Source organism: Erythrolamprus reginae, chromosome 1 (assembly GCF_031021105.1).
Source record: "Erythrolamprus reginae isolate rEryReg1 chromosome 1, rEryReg1.hap1, whole genome shotgun sequence".
Lineage (NCBI taxonomy): Eukaryota > Metazoa > Chordata > Lepidosauria > Squamata > Dipsadidae > Erythrolamprus > Erythrolamprus reginae.
This window is the reverse complement of record NC_091950.1, coordinates 204,825,724-204,843,459: the sequence shown is the minus strand read 5'-3', so window position 1 is coordinate 204,843,459 and position 17,736 is coordinate 204,825,724. Positions and strand designations below refer to the sequence as shown.

Here is a 17,736-nt window from a genome sequence, read left to right as displayed (position 1 = left end):
TCATAAAGTTTGCTATGATAGTTTAAGTAACATAGTTCAGAACAAGTACTACCATTCTGTCATTTTTAAATCTTAACTCAAATGTTTGGACAATCATTTTACTATCTGTCTTGCTTTCAATGAACTGTATGTGGAACATTCACACTTGAATGAAGTTTATAGGCTATCTTGCATTTTTGTTACATTTTAAACTTTTCAAGGAAAAAACAATATATGCTTTGACATTCTTTTCCAACTATGTGTAGCTTCCATTTGTGAAACCAACACTTTTGTGTATTTCTAATATTTTAGTTCTTTCATAAATATCTGGGAAAAATCATGAATTATGTAGCTCAAAGGAAATAATAATAATAATAATAATAATAATAATAATAATAATAATAATAAGAAGAAGAAGAAGAAGAATTATTATTTAATATTAGAACTAGCCAAACATCAAATAATGTTTTCTTAAATGAAACTATATTAGTAATGCTGGAAAAACAGAAATTGAATGGTCATTTTTAACCATCAAAACCTCATTTTTTTGAGAACAATATAAACATTTTCCAAATCCTCCGAGTCATAAATGAATGGCTCTTTCTTGCTGGTATTCTCTTCTCATTATTACTTTCTTGTTCATCCAGTGTAACCATATATAACTTTTATTGGATTAGCAATATTCATTTAATTGGAAGGTAGCCTGTTTAGGTATTGGGGGGGGGGATACATATAGATCTCCTTCCTGTAGTGAAATTACAAAACTCCTTTGGAGCTGTTACTATATAATGATAATGGGGGGGAAACACAGTTTATTTGTATTTGAATGTGAACTTGTTGGTTTTCCCATTTTCAAACTAATGCAGAAACTGAAATTTCACCACCATTTCACTGTATTTCTGAATTCCATAATTCAATTCAATAAGACAAAATTGTAATAAGGATAATATAATGAATATATACATGAAGGGTTATATTAATATTTCCATAAATTGGGTATATTTATTGGGTGTATTAGACAAAATTGCAAAGACAAATGCATGTTTGGAGGAATAATAATCGATGCAAAACACACATTATTTTTAGTGCAAAATAATTTCTGTTAACTTGACAGATGTGCAAAATAAATCACAAAACATGGAGAAACATATTTGCCATTTCTAAGCTATATATAAAGTGCCCTAAGAGACACTGTGTTTAGTTATTAAAATATAGATTGCATTTGTTCATGTACAATATTGTTAAAATTTATATAGTAAATGTAGATAATGGTGATTTTATTTGGTGATTATATCAAAAACATTGCATTTATAAATAATTTCCAACTTAGAGGGAGTAGATCATATTATAGCGGTTGCTACTTACAAGATTTATTGATTGTAAATCAAGTATAGGTTTAATTTACAGTACCTTTGTTAGAAGGCTTCTTCTCTTAGGTACAGTATCCAGAAAGGCAGACACTTATCAAAATAATGGGAAACCTGACTGTCGGGACATTATCCAAAACATCTCCTTGCTAAAATCATTGCAAGAGGGCATAGAGTATCAAGGAAAATAGCTACCAGGTGCAGGAGAAAATTAATGTTTAATATTTATTCTTGAATTCAAAGATTAATTTCTCCCGTTACAAGTTTAATAACCAGAGAAATACCAGTTAATTTCTACTCAGCTGCTAAGTTTAGATTGATTAATACAGTACATCTTTCCTTTAAATGTTACGTTTGCAAGTTTTGAAATAATAGCAATAAGACATGCTGCCATGACCTCTCTTGAATCTCCTCCCCCCCCCCCCCCCCAAAAAAAATCAAGTTCTGTCATTTTGATGCAAATTGTACCTTTGGAAATGATGGCCTGAAAAGAAAAGGTTTCCATGGTAACCTTAGGGAACCACATAACCTGTTTATCATAACTTCTCTATGAAGAAAATTGCAGAGTGGAGATGGTGCTTTGAAGTCAGCTCTATTTTGCTGCAGACCTCTTTCTAAACTTAAGGGCATTTGTTTTCTTTTATACAGAAAGAAAGGAAGGAAGGGGAGAAGCTCCTTCTGAAAAAAAAAATCACATTTGGCACCATTAAACAATTGGTGCTACATCCAATTTGAAAGCTAGACCTGCCTTCTGAAAAACAAATTAAAACATTTATAGTTCTAATAGGTCCCCACCTCTTTCTCTTCCCTTTGCCTGCATCCTGTGCAGTCTCGGCCTTTTCCAGACCTGAACCATTGGTTTTGCTTGGTTGTCCTGCTTTACCATTTGAAACCTTGCTCTGTCTAGAGAGTTTGTGCTGCTATTAAAATATAACCACCATAGCTGGGCTGAGAAAATCCAGGTAAGCACCAAAAAGGTAGAAATTCTTGGGAGTCATCTGGATTTTTGAACTGAGATGTTGTAATTCACTTGCTGAAAGAGAGAAGTATATTGCGTATTCTTTAAATTCAGAGGGGACACCAGTGATCCAGTTGCAAGGCAAAGTTCATAGAGGGTAGAATTTTTGTTTGTTTGAAGCTCTGTGTATTAACTTCATACTATTTTCTATGGTCCTTATAAATTTGGAACAGATGTTGCAGCCTTCTCCTCAATTGTCTTGTTTTGAAGTGTCATTTGAGATGGCCAGCTGACCAGACTTGACCCCATCTCCAATGATGTTTAGCACTGGAGTCCAAAAAAGAGCATTGTCCATCTGGTATCCATCTGGTACCCAAAATGGTAGATAGCAGTTAGATCACACAAATATTATTATCAACTGTTAAAGTGGTATCATCAAGAGGGGGAAAAAGTTGTCACCCAGTCTTGAAACAGGCTTAACAATCTTGGAAAATTTAATCCAGTGTAATTTTTTAAAAGTCCCTTCTTATGGCATATGGAATTCAGCTAAAATCACCTTCTACTGATAACTTTGATAAATGTTAATGCAGACCAATTGAATTTTGGTGATGTGCTTTGTTTACATTCTACCACTGAAGTTTAGAGAGGGCTTTTTGCCATAATTATTTAAGGTGGAATGGATAGACAAGCAGAAGAGGAGCCTTTCTTGTTTACCCTCTATCCTATCTATTTTTAAAAGGATTAAGGTGGATTTATTACTCTAGCCATTAACATTCCATGAATACTGTTCTGGTTTGTTATTAGATTAGAAGAAAAGCATGCAAGGTTAAAGTTTAACAGCAAAAATATTATTTGTTTTATTCAGGGTGGACTGCAATGTAAGGCATTTGTCATTCTGTCCCCATCCCATTTTTTTTTCACTCTGGTGATGGAGTATCTTGATTTGTGCACTAACTAGATGTTTAGAATGTAATAATGGAAGGATTATTGCCCGTGCTTTCTACTCATGAGAGTCTTTAGCAAAGCAAGACTCCTAGAGACAATGAAATGCTGTTTCCCTTGTGTGTGTATCTGCCTATATGTGTATTTTACTGCCTTTTTGCTCTGCTTGATCTGCAATTCAGTTTTAGATCCTGCTGTGACATGCATACTCTCACAGCAGCATGTAGCCATGTATGACAGTACAGTGAATCATGCTAAATATTAAAAATAGAGTGAGAGATCCAGATGCCCATTGCCAGTTAATGAACTGATAAGTTTTTCTCTTCTCTCCCTCCAAAGTCTCTAGCCCAGATTTGTGGCTCTCACTGTTCCAACTCACTGCTGACTTCTACACATGTTTTGCATAGCTTAAGTTGAAACTTTATATAACAAGTGAGGCCTTAGTTAACCATAATGTTTAATGCAGAACTCGTGCCAGGCAGGCAGGTACAGGCTTAGAGCAATAATATCACATACAGTCTTATATAGCACAAACAGACTGAGGCAGGAACCAATCCGTAACCCGTAACTTTCCCGCTTACAATGTAACTGGGGATACGCGCCCTATCAGCACCTTGGATAGGGACGCCTATCGCACGGCTCTAACCGGCCGGCTGTTGCTAAGCAGACACAGCACTCCTATCCCCTTGAATAATACATACATAATCCTTCAAATATGCCGGTTTGGAACAAATTCTTTCTGAGCGCCGAGGCTCGCCTGGAGGATCTACCCTGGGCTCTGGGTGAGGTTCCCTTGTTTCAAATTCAGGAGTCGGAACGCTCTCTGACCGCGGAAATTCCGCTTTGGCTGGCTCCTCAGCATTCCTTACTGGCAGACAATACTCCTTGCAAGCGGTTTCAGGCTGATCGGGGTTATAATCTCCGTTCCGTTCACCCCCTCTGTCCAGACGGATCTGGTCCAGGTGTCTCTTCCAAATCCTACCATCGGTTAAATCTATCTCGAAAGACCGAGGCCCCAGCTCTCGGCTTACCCTTCCTCTTTCCCAATTCCGCCCCCCGGAGTACGAGCGCACGAACACAGTATCTCCTACTTTCACCTCTCTAGCTGGGGGTTCCAGCCAGGGAACAGTCTGGGAATACCACGGGTGCAACCTGTCTAATATAATCCTAAGCTTGCGACCCATTAGTAACTCCGCCGTGGTCTTACCCGTAGCCACACAGGGGGTGGCATGTTGTGCCAACAGCAAATCAACCAGCCTTGCCTGCCAGGAACCTTGTGGCATCTTTTTGAGGGCATCCTTTACTGACCTAACTGCCCGTTCGACCTGACCATTACTAGCAGGATGCCACGGCGATGTTAATGCATGTCTGATGCCAGCTGACGCCAAGAATGATTCAAACAGTAGCGCAGTAAACTGCGGGCCGTTGTCCGAGACCAGGAGGTCGGGGAACCCATGCGTGGCAAATAGTGTCATTAAGGCATCTATGATGGCCTGGGACTGAGTTGACTTCAGGTGCACGACCTCCACCCATTTGGAATGGGCATCCACGATAATTAGGAATGTCTGTCCCATGAAAGGACCGGCTAAATCTATATGTATGCGAGCCCACGGCCCGGCAGGCGGTTCCCACGCTAGCGGCTCAGCCCGGGGGGGTAATGGACGACTCTCTTGGCATGCAGCACACCCCGCCACCCGTTGTTCCACTTCCTTGTCCATACCTGGCCACTAAACGTAATCTCGAGCGAGACTCTTCATGCGCACAATGCCAGGGTGGCCTCTGTGCAGAAGTGCCAACACCTGGCTGCGTAGCCTTCCAGGAATAACTACCCTGCACCCCCTAAGCAGGATCCCTTTCTCTACGGAGAGCTCTGTCCTGCATCTGAAAAACGGGACAAATACTTCTGCAGGGGTAGCTGAGGGCCATCCCCTTAGTACCCATTTATTTATTTATTATTTATTATTTATTGTTTGGATTTGTATGCCGCCCCTCTCCGAAGACTCACTTACCTGGGACAAAATGGAATCCTGCCCTGTCTCCCAAGCCACTTCGGGCGTAGACAAGGTAATGGCTCCTTCAGAGAGAGAGAAAACAAAGCATGCCGGAGCGGGGTCAACTAAAACATCTGTCAAGGGACATCTACTGAGGGCATCTGCGTGCGCTATGTGGCGCCCAGGTTTGTAAGACATGGTATAACAATAGTTAGCTAAAAAGACAATCCAACGTGACATTCTGGGAGACAAAACAGTCGGACTCTGTCGGGTGCCAGACAATAGCCCCAATAATGGTTGGTGATCGGTTACCAGTTCAAAATGCCGGCCATACAGGTAATCGTGGAAATGTCGGACCCCTGCTATCAATGCCAGTGCTTCCTTGTCTATGTGCCCATAGTTCCTTTCCGCCTTGGCCAGGGTGCGGGAAAAAAACACCAAGGGGGCTTCTGCTCCGTTGGGCAGTTTGTGGCTCAAGACCGCGCCCACCCCATTCTGTGAAGCATCACAGGTGAACACTACGGGCAATCCAGGTGAGTATTGGGCCAGAACATTGTTAGAGGTGAGTATTGCCTTAACCCCTTTGAATGCAACCTCCTCCCTTTCACCCCAACGCCAATTTGAATGCTTGTCCAATAACCGGTGCAAAGGTTCGGCCACCGACGCCTTATGTGGAATAAAGACCGCATAGAAGTTCAGAAGACCCAAAAAGGCCTGGAGTTCAGCCTTGGATGATGGCCTTGGGGCATCCCTGATCGCCCGTGTCTTCTCAGGGGTAGGATGGATTCCCTCCCCATCCACAGTGAACCCCAGGAATTCCACCTTTGGGACCCCAAATACACATTTCTTGGCTTTCAGTTTAAGCCCCGCATCCCTGAATTTGGATAATACCTTCCTTACTCTTGCCATCAATTCGTCTATGGAACTCCCCGACACCAGAACGTCGTCAAAATATGGGACCGTTCCTTCCAGCCCATATAATAATCTTTCCATCAACCCCTGGAAAATCCCTGGGGCTATGGAGACCCCAAACTGCAAGCGATGACATTTGAAGACCCCCCGGTTGGTGATGATTGACTGGGCCTCCGCGGTCAGGGGGTCGACGGGGAGCTGCTGATAAGCTTGAGAGAGATCAAGCTTTGCGAACACTCGACCCTTACCCAGGGTATGCAATAACTGCTGCACAACTGGCAGTGGGTATGAATGGTGGGCCAATGCTTTGTCCACGGAACACTTATAGTCCCCATCCCCCTTGAAGGCAATCACCACAGGGGTCTCCCACTTGGCCTGGTCTACCGGTTCCAAAACCCCTTGGGCAATCAACCTGTCCAGCTCAGCGTCCACTTTCGGGCGGAGGGGAATGGGAACCCGGCGGGCTTTTAAACGAACCGCCGGAACTTGGGGATTTAAACTAAATGAAATAGGGGTTCCCGTATAACATCCCAAGCTGCCATCAAATACTGAAGGGAATTCCCGTGCCAAAGTCTCAAATCCCCCAGATTCCTTAACTGCATTTACCCCCGTAACAGAAAGTCCTAGTGACTTGAACCAGTCCAATCCTACAAGGTTAGAGAACGGTCCATTTACCACAATCAGTGGCAATCTGCCAGCAAAAGTTTTAAAGCGGACCGCAAAACGACCCTCTCCCAGAACCGGAATCGGTGCTCCTTGGTAGTCCTTCAAATGTAAAGTACATGGCTGCAGGCGACTTCTGCTCATAGTGGGGAAACAACGTTTAAGTGTGGCCCAAGAAACTAATGAATGGGCAGAGCCAGTGTCCACTTGCATAGGGCACCTCGACCTACCCAGTTGAACCTCAACCGAAATTTTCTCCGTGGAGTCAGACGTCTCCCTGACATAAGTGGTAGCCAAACGTGGCTGGCTGTAGACGGCGTTGCAATCCTCGCGTCGACTTGAGGAAAATTTCCGCTGCCATCGGGGAGTGAAACCTTGGGGCTCTCGCTGCTCCCTGGTTGTGGCTGGAGAAGATCTGCGAGAACGGCAGACCCTGGCAATGTGGCCCTTGGCCCCGCAGTGCCAACACGCCGAGTCTCGGGAAGGGCAGCTGGACCTGAAATGATTACCCCCGCACCCCCGACAAGGTGACAGTGGCGGACGGGGACAAGCAGGAGGCAGGTCTCGGCTCCGGCTAGCCGCCAGCTTACAGACATCTTCCTCCTCTGCCCCAAGACTGCCTTCCTCTTCTGGGGAAACCTTGGCCTTTTCCGCTGTTCCCGATCCCTTTTGAGTGACATTTACGGCGCTGTCCATGGCAGCCAGCGACTGCGTTGACAGCTCGAAAGCACGAGCCTCTGCTAGCGCCACCTGAAATGTCAAATCGCGGATGGCCAGGAGGCACCGCTTAAGGCGACCATCTCTCACCCCGAAAACTAACCTGTCAAGCAGATAATCATTAAGATCAGCAAACTCACAGTATAGAGCCGCTCGGCGTAGGGCGGCCACATAGTCATTTATCGACTCTCCCTCAGCTTGGTTCCGCTGATAAAATTTGTAATGCCGCGCACACCGCGAGGGCGCTGGGGCATAATGGTCCTGTAAAGTCTTTAAGAAATCTTCCCAAGAAACATCGTGGATGGAGATTGGGGCAAACAATGCTCGAGCTGTCTCGAACAACTCGGGGCCGCAAAAACCGAGAAAATATGACCTTTTCCTATCCCCAGAAATCTCCATGTAGCCATTGGAGATCAGGAAGCAATCAAAACGGGCGACATATGAGTCCCACGTCTCCCCTTGTGGGTCAAAGGGGGCAAAAGTAAGTTGCACAGACATCTTCACTTACTGTCAGTGTGTGAGTATAAAAATCCCTCAAGGAAAGGCTCGAATCCTCATCACCAGTATAACAAGTGAGGCCTTAGTTAACCATAATGTTTAATGCAGAACTCATGCCAGGCAGGCAGGTACAGGCTTAGAGCAATAATATCACATACAGTCTTATATAGCACAAACAGGCTGAGGCAGGAACCAATCCGTAACCCGTAACTTTCCCGCTTACAATGTAACTGGGGATACGCGCCCTATCAGCACCTTGGATAGGGACGCCTATCGCACGGCTCTAACCGGCCGGCTGTTGCTAAGCAGACACAGCACTTTAGCCTCTGAGATTTCAAGCACTGATGTGCTGAGCTCAAAATGCTTGGGTTAAAATTTAATGTAATGAGAGAACATGAAAATATAGATAACAATTCAATCTGATAGCAAGACAGCTGATTGGAAAGAGGAGCAGTGAGACATTAGAAAGCAGTAGTTACCTAACAGCAATAAAGGGAGAAGAAGAGAATGCAAGACTGGAAGAACAAAAAGAGTTATTTTCAATCACAGCCAGTGTCAATAGATTGGCTTTAATATTACAAATGAACCAAAGTGGTAGACTGTTTTGCCACTATTAAAGAAGTCTGTCCTTCCATGTTTAAAGAAAAAAAAACCCAAAGAGCTGACCATTCCATGTGTTTGTTTCTCTATAGAAGCTGAAAAGAGGCTCATTGTCTTTATTTTTTTGTTTTCCCTGACTTTATGTTCTGTTAAAAAACTGGAAGTATTTTTAATGTGGCCTAAAAACATGAAAATAAAGCAAGTCTGTTGTCCGTTTTCTAGCTTATTTCAGCCTTGGGCTTCCAATGCCAGGGTCCCAACAATCTGTTTGTGTTTAAAACAATTAAAGCATCAAATTAACAAAAACAAATGATTGGATTAATGGGACAGAAAGCCACCCAGAGAGAAGGGCACTGAAATGGCAATGATCTCATTTGTAAAAGGATCATAAGCAGAAGCTTCAGTAGCTTCAGATTTTGGAAATAGCACTTCCAGTGAGCCCAGAGCAGGGATGGCGAGCCTATTACACAAGGGTCAGAGGTCACATGCTAGAACATTTTGGGTGACATTCTAACATTGACCAACATTGACAACCATTCTCAAAAGCACCTCATTCTCGCCTGATTTTTTTTGGGGGGGGTTGGAGGCTTCATGAGAATGTTTTTATTTATTTATTTTATTTTATTTATTATTCAGACTCCGAATCGGTCGCTGGGATTCGTGCGGCAGAAGGCGGTCTCGGAGATATTCTGGTCCAATGCCATGAAGGGCTTTAAAGGTCATAACCAACACTTTGAATTGTGACCAGAAATTGATCGGCAGCCAATGCAGACTGCGGAGTGATGGCAAAACATGGGCATACCTAGGTAAGCCCATGACTGCTCTCGCAGCTGCGTTCTGCACGATCTGAAGTTTCCGAACACTTTTCAAAGGTAGCCCCATGTAGAGAGCGTTACAGTAGTCGAACCTCGAGGTGATGAGGGCATGAGTGACTGTGAGCAATGAGTCCTGGTCCAGATAGGGCCGCAACTGGTGCACCAGGCAAACCTGGGCAAACGCCCCCCTCGCCACAGCTGAAAGATGGTTCTCTAATGTGAGCTTTGGATTGAGGAGGACGCCCAAGTTGCGGACCCTCTCCGAGGGGGTCAATAATTTCCCCCCCAGGGTAATGGACGGACAGATGGAATTGTCCTTGGGAGGCAAAACCCACAGCCACTCCGTCTTATCTGGGTTGAGTTTGAGTCTGTTGACACCCATCCAGGCCCCAACGGCCTCCAGACACCGGCACATCACTTCCACTGCTTCGTTGACTGGACATGGGGTGGAGATGTAAAGCTGGGTATCATCGGCGTACTGATGATACCTCACCCCATGCTCTTGGATGATCTCACCCAGCGGTTTCATGTAGATATTAAATAGCAGGGGGGAGAGGACCAACCCTTGAGGCACCCCACAAGGGAGAGACCTCGGAGTCGACCTCTGACCCCCCACTAACACCGACTGCGACCGATCGGAGAGGTATGAAGAGAACCACTGAAGAACAGTGCCTCCCACCCCCAACCCCTCCAGCTGGTGCAGAAGGATACCATGGTTGATGGTATCGAAAGCCGCTGAGAGGTCAAGGAGCACCAGGACAGAGGATAAACCCCTGTCCCGGGCCCGCCAGAGATCATCCATCAACACGACCAAAGCAGTTTCTGTGCTGTGACCGGGCCTGAAACCCGACTGCTGGGGACCTAGATAATCGGCTTCTTCCAAGGACCATTGGAGCTGGAGCGCCACCACCTTCTCAACAACCTTCCCCATAAAGGGAAGGTTGGAGACTGGGCGATAGTTATTAAGTACGGCTGGGTCCAGGGAAGGCTTCTTGAGGAGGGGGCACACGAGAGCCTCTTTATAGAGTGTTGGAAAAACTCCCTTCCCCAAGGAAGCGTTGATAATCTCCTGGACCCAGCTCCGTGTCACCTCCCTGCTGGCCGAAACCAACCAGGAGGGACACGGATCCAGTAGACAGGTGGCGGAACTCACAGATCCAATGGCCTTGTCCACTTCATCAGGTGTCACCAGATCAAACTCTTCCCAGACAGGTGGACAAGTACGTGCTCCAGTCACCTCGACTGACTCATTGTCAGCCGACTCTGTTTCCCAATTGGAGTCGAGGTCGGCCCGGATCTGAGCGATTTTATCAGCGAAAAACGTATTAAAATCCTCGGCACTGCTCTGCAAGGGCTCCCCAACTCCCCCCTGATTAAGAAGGGAGCAGGTCACCCTAAACAGAGCGGCCGGGCGGGATTCCGCTGATGCAATCAAGGCGGCATGGTACACGCATCTTGCCGCCTTGAGCGCCACTTTGTAAGTCTTAATAAAAGCTCTTACAAGTGTTCAATCAGATTCAGACCTACTCTTCCTCCATCGCTTCTCTAGACGTCTCTTCTGGCATTTCAACTTTCGGAGCTCCTTGTTGAACCATGGAGCTCTACGGGGTCTAGTGCCACGGAGAGGTCGCAAAGGGGCAATCCGGTCAAGAGCCTCCGCTGCAGCCTTGTTCCAGGCCTCCGCAAGAGACTCCACCGAACTGTGGACGAGTGCCTCTGGAATAACCCCAAGCGCCGTCTGAAACCCCTCTGGGTCCATCAGGCGTCTGGGGCGGAACATCTTAATTGGTTCCGCCTCCCTGCGGGGAAGGATTAGAGCCAGGAAGTCAAGCCGTAGTAGAAAATGTTGTCATGTGGCCTCCAGAATTTCCAAACATTGTGTGACAATGGAGCATCCTTTGCAGCTGCACCAAAAAATGAAGGCTCGTGCAACCCAGAGCAACTTCTGGTAGATTGCAGGGACCTATCAGCAGAAAGAGAACATACCTGAAAGTAAGCGGCATGTGGCAGAAGAATGGTAACATTGTAGGAAAGTCAAATGAGGCATTTTCCAAAATGGTCACCATCACTGGCCCAGAAGTGACTTCTCATTTTCAGTGTGCTTCCTTCTAGGTTAGAAACATCTAAGTGAAACTAAGATTCCTGTGAACATGCAATCCAGGTTGTCCATTAAAAAGCAAGTGTAATTCAGAGAGAGATTTCAGCCAAAAATCTGTATTAGTGCTCCAAAGTATATATAACTTACTTGCGTAGCACAGTTCCAGGCATATATTTTGCTTTTAATTCTTCTCGTTAGAAGTTTTCATCAGTGTGGCACCTTCTTTGTTCAAAATTGTTTTTAGTCCAAGCATATTGCATTAATGAGAAATACTGAAATATTAAAATGATATGATTGACATATTATTGTCTTCAAGTTTCATCCAACAAAAAGAAGAAATTAAATTTAAATAGTAGTGTCATTATCTCATTCTGTCTCAATATAGATGATAGGGAGGAGATTAAAGGAACAGTTAATTATTTGAGCTTGCTTTTCTGTAAAAGTCTGCAAAACTGCTAACCAGACACACCAAGGTCATCAGAAACTTTATTGATAAGAAAATCTTTTATGGATGATAGAAAGAATAGTGTGACTTATTCCATATGTTTGCTTTATTCCAGAAATGCTTCTGACCTATGGGATGTGCATTCTAATGACATACATACAGCTATTAACCCACAAAATTTGGTAATCAGGAGTGAAAAATATGACCAGAAATTGAACATTACCTTAGTGAGATTCTGTTTCCTTTGAAATCAGACTGTTGCATTATGTTTGTTTGTTTGTTTGTTTATGCCACCCACTCCCTAGGTCAGTGTTGGCAAACCTATGGCACGGGTACCACAGGTGGCACGCAGGGTCATGTCTGCTGGCACATGAGCCATTGCCCTAGCTCAGCTACAACGTGCATGTATGTGCCGGCCAGCTGATTTTTGGCTCACACAGAGGCTCTGGGAGGGCGTTTTTGGCTTCCAGAGAGCCTCCCAGGGGTTGGGGGAGAGCGTTTTTACTCTCCCCTCAGTTTCCTGGGGAAGGCAAAACACGAGTCTACTGGGCGTACCAGAAGTTGGGAAACAGGCCATTTCCAGCCTCCAGAGGGCCTCTGTGGGGCAGGGGAAGCTGTTTTCGCCCTCCTCAGACAATGAATTATGGGTATGGGCACTTGCGCATGCACGATAGTGCACGCACACGCTCTTTCGGCACCCGAGGGAAAAAAGGTTCACCATCACTACCCTAGGGACTCTGGGCAGCTGGATTTTAGAGTGAATAATACTTACAAAATTGTAAATGGGATAGGGATAGTGAATGGGAATGGGAATAGAATAGAACAGTACAGAACAGAATGATTGGACACACAAGGAATTTGTGTCCAGGTCATAAGTTTTCACTGTACATACTAGCAACAAGTGATAAATAATTATCATAACCATAAAATACAATAATCATAAATCATGAGACAACACTCAATGATAGTCATATGATACTAAATAAACAATCACCATAAATCATAATAGGATACTAAATAAAAGTAATTTACATAAATCATACAAACAACAAATTTATAGTCCTAAAAAACTAACGAAATAGGTAATAGGAAAGGTGATAAAGATTAATACTTATGCAGTCCTATTAGGTGATTTGACCTCCCAGGGCATAAGACAGTGTTGTGGGAAATAGTTGTTTAGGAAAGTGGTGGCATTGCCGGGGGGGGGGGGGACTGTCCTTATGTCTAATTGTTTTGGCATGCAATTTCCTACAGTGTCACCTTGAGGGAGAATAAGCTGAAACAATAATTATAGTACAATCTAAAATATAGAGCTTTAAAACAATTATTCCATTTAGTGGCTGCCTTTGGTTCCCGTAAAATTAAGAGACACAGTCACTAAGTGGGAGGGAGGGAGAATGATCATATGAGAGAGATTTGTTGCTCCTGTCTCATTCAGATAAAGGTCTCTCATACTGTGTGTCCTGTGCATAACCTGGTTTTCCCCTCTCTTTTTTGCTCCTTTGCCAGAGGAAGAGTCTTCGGAGAGGGGCGGCATACAAATCTAAGTAATAAATAAATAAATAAATAAATAAATAAATAAATAAATAAATAAATAAATAAATAAATAAAGAGATTGCCTAAACAAGCAGTTTCTCTCTGAGCTGCTTTTCTCTGCAGGGCAGGACATCCCTAAAAAGTGCTAAGCATCAGTTAACAAGCTGGATCTCTGTAATCTTAATTAATTGATTAGAACCCTTCTGCACCTGCTGCCTGAAATTGACCAGAACTTAATCAGTTTCATACTGAAGACTTTTGTTATTGTAATTGCAGGCATAGGTGACAAAGTTACTTTTTCATCACTATAATAATTGCAAACAATCACTGTTTGAGGAAGTCATTATCAATTGGGATTTCTAAAGCAAATTAGAGAATATGCCCAGTTGCCTATAATTTTATGTTTTCCAGTTTGGGATGTTTGCTGCTGTTCTGAACATGATTTCAGTTTTCTTGATTTAGGAGAGTTCTGGAAGCTTAGTGTGAGACCATATGTAATTCCCTTCTGTTGCAGTTTCCTTGGGCATGTGGGCATTCATTCCAATTGCATGGCTTTATTGGATGTGTGTACCAATGCACAGACTTGTGCAAGGAGATTGACATAGGGCCAAGCAAGCTGCTGTATGCATGTTAGTTAGAGATACACAATATTTTCCAATCATGAATTCAGGGGGGATTGTTTCTTCTGCTGGCATCCTGAAAGCAAGATTGGTTTTTCTTTATGCCCCCACCGCCCTGTTCTTACAATACAGGCACAGTTCATTGACAAACCTATATTCTGGATTCTACGATTTCTTCATGCACGTTTCCAGCATTCTTTGTTGCCTTTTCCCACATTCCATTGATGACAAAGAAGTTATGTTCTCTTTTAACTATGTGAGCATATAAATCTGACTCATATGACAACCCATGATGTCACAGCCAAGGAGACCCAGTTTGGTGTGGAGGTTAAGGCACCAGGCTGGAAACGAGACGACCATGAGTTCTAGTCCTACTTTAGGGTCAAAGCCATTTAGTGGCTGTATTTGGTTCCAGTAAAATTAAGAGACACAGACACTAAGTAGGAGGGAGAGAGGGGCGGAGGTTCATTAAACCAGTCACTTTCTTTCAGCCCTAGGAAGAAGGCAGCAACAAACCATTTCTGAAAAACCTTGCATCATCATCATCATCATCAGCGCCCAACTGGTGATGAAATACGAAATCCAGCATAGTGATCTCGTTTGCTGATTTGTATTGACATAATAATAATAATAATAATAATAATGGACTTATTCAGACAGTCTCCAATAATCTAACAAGAGTGCAGACTCTGTAAAGAAACAGATGAAACAATCGATCACATACTCAGCTGCTGCAAAAAGATCGCAGAGACTGACTACAAGCATAGATATGATGCTGTGGCACAGATGATCCACTGGAACTTGTGCCAGAACTACCATCTACAAGTGGCAAAGAACTGGTGGGATCATAAGCCCAAAAAAGTGGTCAAAAATGAGCAAGCAAAACTACTGTGGGACTTCTGACTTCAGATTGACCGAATTCTGAAGCATAACACACCAGACATCCTGATTGTGGAGAAAAAGAAAGTATGGATCATCGACATCACAATCCCAGGGGACAGGAGAATTGAGGAGAAGCAGCTAGAGAAATTAGTGAAATACGAAGATCTAAAAATCGAGCTGCAACGACTCTGGCATAAGCCAGTGAAAGGGGTCCCAGTGGTACTTGGCACACTGGGCGCAGTGCCAAAGGATCTCAGCAGACATTTGAAAACCATCGGAATTGACAAAATCTCCATCTGCCAATTGCAAAAGGCCGCTTTACTGGGATCGGCAAACATAATTCGCCGCTATATCACGCAGTCCTAGGTGCTTAGGAAGTGCCCGAATGGTGATGAAATACAAAATCCAGCATAGTGATCTCGTTTGCTGAGTTGTATTGACATAGTAATAATAATAATAATAATAATAATAATAATAATAATAATAATAATAATAATAATGGACTTATTCAGACAGTCCCCAATAATCTAACAAGATTGAATGGAAGGGGGGGGGGAAGTACCAAGAAATATCAAATTATGATTAAGGCAGAATACCTTAACTTCATCCTGAAACTGGTTTATTTTTGGTTCAGCCAATCCTGCTCTATTTGTGGGAGGTCTACAATTAGGTAACCACAAATCTGACTAGAAGATAAAGTAGACAGCCCCTACACAGTATTTTCACCACTCCAATCTTTCTTATACCATCTGCTGCCATAAGGGATATTCCTTTTAAACATGAGGGGGGATGGGGTAGATGAGGGCTACAATTGTAGTGCAAAATAAAACAAGCACCCCTAGAAGCAGCAAAATGTCATGTTGCTGCCTTTTCCAAGGGTAACTAATTTCTTGCACCAAAGAGGATGCAAAATTGTCCCATAGTGTTGTTCTTGGAATGTGAAATTGTGTTCTGACCATCTCATGCAGTAAGCCTTTTAAGCTATTAGAAGTCTAGATCTTTGGAGATTTTCACCTGTGTTTGACTGAGGCTGTTGGGGAAAGTTACACGTGTACAGGTAGACATATTATGGTGATTAAAGGAATGCAAAGATACTATTAAAGATATAGTGTTGGCTATCATTTATACCTACTGTCTGAATCTTTTTCCATTAGTGAATCATTAGCCAAAATCTTGGTCTGTGCAAATTAACAGAACAAGAAGATACAGTTGTCTGGGAGTAAGTCATGCATACTTTTCAGCTGATAGTAGTGTTAGATTAGCCAAACGGAGTAAAAAATTATTGTTTTTTAAAATTTTAAATCACGTTAGAATTTTTTAAAAATGACTAACAATAGTGAGGTGTTATTGAATATTTCATACAGCACAGTTCTAATTATTTTTGTGGTTAGGCCTTGTAAGGGCTTTTTAGTTATTGGAAGTGACTAAAAATAATAGCATTTTTTAAAAATGAGCTATTCCTTGACATTACAAATTAGCTGCTCTTTCAGTATGCCAAGTGAATAATTTTGCATAGAAAGGATAAATGGTTAAAGAATGTACAGTTCATTTACTACCTAACATATGAACCAATTATAAATATATTTTCAACATCTCAATCTTAGAGACTGTTTATATTTTTGTATATATTGAGGACAATGTAAAATATAGAAATTAATTCGAGGCTACTGTTTCTGGTACTGTGTATAAATTACTTTGCTGATTCCATCTACAGTTATCAAACTGAAAATAGAAGAAGAATTTGCCAAGTTATCATAATCTAAAGCCTTACCTGTTGAAATGCTCCTAATCCTTCCTTATTACTGCACAGAATTAATCAAAACATTGAGCGGCAACAGGTTTTTCTGTTTGAGAAAAAAACTACATTGCTACCATCTATTTTCATAAGGCTCAGTCTGAATAGATCGGCGTTTCAGAGGTTCAGTTGATGCTTATAGAAAAAATCAGGGCTTTTTATAAGAATTGTTGGATACCTGAACAGATACACTCAATATCTTCGGATGTGTGTAAAATTACAGTAACATAACCAACTTGCACAAGAATGTATCAATTTTTTATTAAGCATCTTTTTATTTAGGAATCAAATAGAGAGAGATTAGAAATGTTCCATTGCTTTTTAAGGGAAAATAACCTTTAACCTTCTCTCCCTCAACAATTTTATGTGAAAAGGAGGAGGGAGAGTGGAAGACACAAGTAAACTAATCAGGAATCTTAGGTCAACCCACATTTTCAAGTAATTCAGAGAGGGAAAGGTAAAAGTAAGAATTTCTGAACAGTGAGAAGTAAATGTGGAGAGATAGCCAAAGCAAGTCTGGACTGGTGCCGCCGCCACCACGAGCCTCCCCACTTTCCCTTCTTCTTTTCACATAAAGGTTTGGAGGGAGAGAAAGACAGAATAGCTGGACAATGGGCTTTTGCTGGTAGCACTAGGACACTACAGGTACCTGCTTGGAAAAGTCCTGACTTATCACCCTGCCAGTTGCAAGATTTAAAGAAAAATGTCATCACCATTGATATTTCCACCACTGCTTTTTCTGCAAAGGATAATAGATATCCAGAGAGGGTGATTGACTCAAAAAACCTTATCAACTGTCCCTGATTATGAACCTTTCAGTGGATTCCTATATGTGCATACCTAGGAAGAGAGGAGAGAAAAAAGAATCAAGGGTTGTGAAAAAACATACCTATCCTTGTCAAAAGCTGCCGGCCCTAT

At 42.9% G+C, this 17,736-nt stretch overlaps 1 protein-coding gene across 3 annotated transcripts in view; it reads left to right on the top strand.

The window, feature by feature from the left end:
* PARD3B (par-3 family cell polarity regulator beta) overlaps positions 1 to 17,736 on the top strand; it is a 697,616-nt gene that overhangs the window by 609,502 nt on the left and 70,378 nt on the right. The gene's annotated exons all lie outside the window — the stretch shown is intronic.